We start from the raw sequence: 4,395 nt of genomic DNA on the forward strand, positions 1-4,395 counted from the left end.
GAAAATAAATGAGGGGAACAAGAATAAGTAACAGTAGGTTTGATTATTATAGTAAGTTTGGTTCCATGGAGAATTTGATCATGTCAAAAGGGATACGGGTAACAACCCACAGCAATGGCTGTAGATGAAGAGAAAAGGTGTAGTATACGTCTTGAGGGGCTACAACTTTTAAGACAAGCATGAAAGAAGGGATGAGAAAATCAGAGGGATATTAGAAAGATATGGAGTCCCAGGGAAAAAATGCTACTAGGTAATGGAATAAGATGAAGACTGAAACAAGAATACTCATTACATTCAGTGACACAGAGGTCATTACCAAGAACTTTGTAGGTGGAGATATGGGGACAAAGCTAGTTAAAAGATTAAGAGGGAATAAGGAAATGGGACCAATTTGTTTAAAAGATATGGTTGTGAAAATTCAAAGTAAAATATTTTTGGTGGTTAAGGAAGAAGATTGGGCCATTTTACTTATCTCTCAAGTTATAAAAGTCAGTCTCTTAGCTTATTGGTCTATTTTTTTTTTCTCCCTTTAGCATGGTCCTATCCATGCTATAGACTTAGTATTTGAGGAAGAGAGCAGATATTGAACTAATGTATTTAGATTTGAAAAGTGAAAAAAGAGTGGGTTATTCTTCATTCACTATTCACTAAAAACAAGTCTCATATGAGGGTTCATGGTTTATAAAAACTGCTTTCCATGATGTTTCTGGAAAGGGAATTTAAAAAATGCAGTTTCTCTATGTACGTCTGAGCTTCCCTCTCATTCAAAGGCTTCTTTCTCAAACAATTATGCAGAGCCACATCCTATTCCCTCCTAACTTCTCTTGTGTATCCATCTTACCCACCTTTGTCTTCGCTGGCTTGGATCCAATATTGAGCACCCGTCAGTTATGGGCTCTTGGGAGACTTCTGCCAAGTTTTCCAGCCCCAGCCACTGGTGCTGTGCTGGTCTCCATGAGGCTCACAAAATGAGATTCCAGCCTCTCTGCCACTCTCTGTTGCCACTTACTGATAAGAAACCACATGTCAGTGGTTGGCACTTGGTGCTTATCTTGCAGATCCTATTAGCCCACCTTCCCAACAGAAGATTGGCTCAACATCATATAGACTCTACCACCTCTTTCTGGAAGTTTTCTTCTAGCTAAACCTACCAGTTGATACAGAGTGTAATATATTCTGCAATTCAGATATATACAAATTTTTTATTTACCATTATTGACCACATTTATTGGCCATTTAACAGAAACGATTAGAATCCTTAAGGATCCCAAAAACTTTATGAAATTATAACAAAAAAATATTTTTAAGAATGTTCTGGAAGCCATTTTCCCAATCCGTGGCTGCTGAGTTCTCAAATGAATCTAGAGAACAAATACACGGAGAGTACCTGTAGGGAATGTGTTGCGTTCTATTTTGAAATAAAATATGACAGACAACTTATATACAGTAGCCATACATTTTTCCAATTTGGAAGAAAAACCAACAACTGAAGTTAGAAAGATATACATTTTAAACTATAATGCAGGACATTATTTGACTGAATTCATTTCACTGAAGAGGATAAATAGATGGAAAATAAGCACATGAGAGGAGAATGAACATTACTAGCCATCAGGTAAATACAAATTAAAACCACAAAAAATAATACTACTTACCTGTCAGAATAGCTAAAACAAAAATAGCAACACCACCAAATGCTAATGAGGATGTGCAAAAATCAGATCACACATACATTGCTGGTGGGAAGTAGAAAGATAATTTTTTACAGCCTGGTAGTTTCTTATGCAAATTCACATGCAATTACTATTTGACTCAGCAGTTGCACTTTGGAGTATCTGTCTCAGAGAAATTACAACTTACTTTCACACAAAAATATGCACATGCTCATAGGAGCTTTATTTGTTATAGTCAAAAACCTGAAACAACCCACAAGTCCTTCAACAGATGAATGGTTAAACTGTGGTATATCTAAGGAATACAATTCAGTCATAAAAACAAGTAAATTATTAATACAGACAACAACTTGGATGAATCCTCAGAGAATTATCCTGAAGAAAAAAGCCAATCACAAATATTATATTCCTTACAATTCCTTTAATATATCATTTTTGAGATGACAATAGTTTAGAATGAAGGACATAGTAGTGGTTGCCAGAGATTAGGGATGGGGATGAGATGTGCAGATTGGGAGAAAAGTCCACGTGAGTAGAAAAAGTCAAAAGGAGGGATTCTTGTAGTGATGAAAGTGTTTAAGAACTTGACTTTGATGGTAGAAACAGGACATCTATACATGACAAAATTACATAAAATTAAACCCCACACACTAATGAGTGCCAGTAAAAGTAGGAAGATCTAGATAAAGTCATGGGACTATATTAATGTCAATGTCATTGTGATGCTATTATATTAGTTTTCCAAAATGTCACCACTGAGGGAAACTGGGAAAAGAACAAATGAGATGTCTCTATATTATTACTTAAACTACATGTGAATCTATAAATATCTCAATTAAAAAATTCAAGTAAAAAAGACTACAAAGCAAATTTTCTTCTAAAAGTCTTTTTAAAAATACCTTTATTTAATTTATTTATTGTTTTATGTGGTGCTGAGGATCAAACCTAGGGTCTCAAATATGCTAGTTGAACACTCTACTGCTGAGCCACTGCCCCAGCCCCTCTCACAGTCTTCACTATTACTTAGGTCTTCCTCTAAGTAAAATGGTTATGAGGAATGCCCACTAAAAAGCCGTCATTTTGCCACATATAGGTTAAGATAGCTGTATCAGTAAGCTACTCCACCATGAGGTGAAAAATGACAGTTTAAATAATATGATGCCAATACTCAGTTTACTATGCAAAAACCATAATCATTAAGTTTATTCTAAAAGTGAGTTTTTTGCAACTCAATTCTATGAAAATAAATATAGGAACTTCCATCTGGGCAGGAGTTTGAAAATGGCTCTTTAACTTGCCTAACAGAACTCTGACTTTGCTTTCTATACAAAGAGCAGCTACATGAGGATCATCCATCAATCTGCAACCCAGAATGCTGTGGTTTCAGGAGCAGACTTGGTTATGAATTCTCTCTGCTCTTCCTCTCATAAGCTCATCTGAGACATCTGACTCATGAGAGGAGCTCATTCCCCTTCTTCTCAAAGGTTACCTACACCACAGCAATCAGGCCACACAAACATTCCACTGCTAACCTGTTCTAGCACAGACATGCTTCCACACGTTTTTATTTTACCTTCTGTTTTAGAAAGAAACTGTTCCTACATTTTCTTATACTATGAGTAAAATGTGTTGTCTAGCCCATATTATTAAGTATCTCATATGTAATAATTTTTGAGATAAATTTCTCTTAGTGAGTTTGGGAAAATGAACTGCCCCATAAGCTACGAAACTATAATTCCTTAGATTCAATTATGAGAAATATATAATGCCAATGTGATTCTTTTTTGCCCTACCAAAAAATTCAGATGTAATTTTTGTTCTCATTTTACTACTTTTAATCTAATCATCGCTATTTTCTTTACCCAACTACTTACATCATTATAATTTGTCTTAGAGGCATTTTTTTTTCTTTAGGCACTGGAGATTTTTTCTTTAGTACTCAGGGACACTCAACCACTAAGCTACATCCCCAACCTATTTTGTATTTTATTTAGAGACAGGGTCTCACTGAGTTGCTTAGCATCTCGCTGTCATTGAGGGTGGCTTTGAACTCTCAGTCCTCCTGTCTCAGCCTCCCAAGCCACTGGGATTACAGGCATGTGCCACCTTGCCCAGCTTAAAGGCAAATTAAAAAAAAAATTTAAATCTCAACTTGCCTTAATTTTAAGTCTAACAATTAAATAATAATGTCATTTGCATAGTATTATGCACTTTAAGCATTTTAATTCCTCTATAGAAAAAAATAGGCACTGTATTTGGGAATACATTTAGCAGAGAGACACATGCAGGATTATTTAATGTGTTTGTTTTCATTTATTTAAAAACTTAAGACTCAGGGATATTCACTTCCCTATTTTATTAATTTCATATACTTCTCTCTGTTTTTTGTTTGTTTTGCTTCTGTATTAGGGATTTAACCCAGGGGTGCTTTACCACTGAACTACATCCCCAGTTATTTTTTGTTTGTTTGTTTGTTTGGTTTTTAGACAGGTCTTACTAAGTTGCTTAGGATTTTGCTACATTGTTCAGGTTGGCTTCAAACTTATGATCCTCCTGCCTCAGCTTCCTGAGTTGCTGAGATTACAGGTATGTACCACAGCACCTGGCAGTGATTTAATTACTTGAATCTGAATTAAAATCACCAAGCAAAATTCACGTAGCAGATGAAAGAGGAGAGAGAGAGAGAGAGAGAGAGAGAGAGAGAGAGAGAGAGAGAGAGAGA

Source organism: Marmota marmota, unplaced genomic scaffold (assembly GCF_001458135.2).
Source record: "Marmota marmota marmota unplaced genomic scaffold, marMar, whole genome shotgun sequence".
NCBI lineage: Eukaryota > Metazoa > Chordata > Mammalia > Rodentia > Sciuridae > Marmota > Marmota marmota.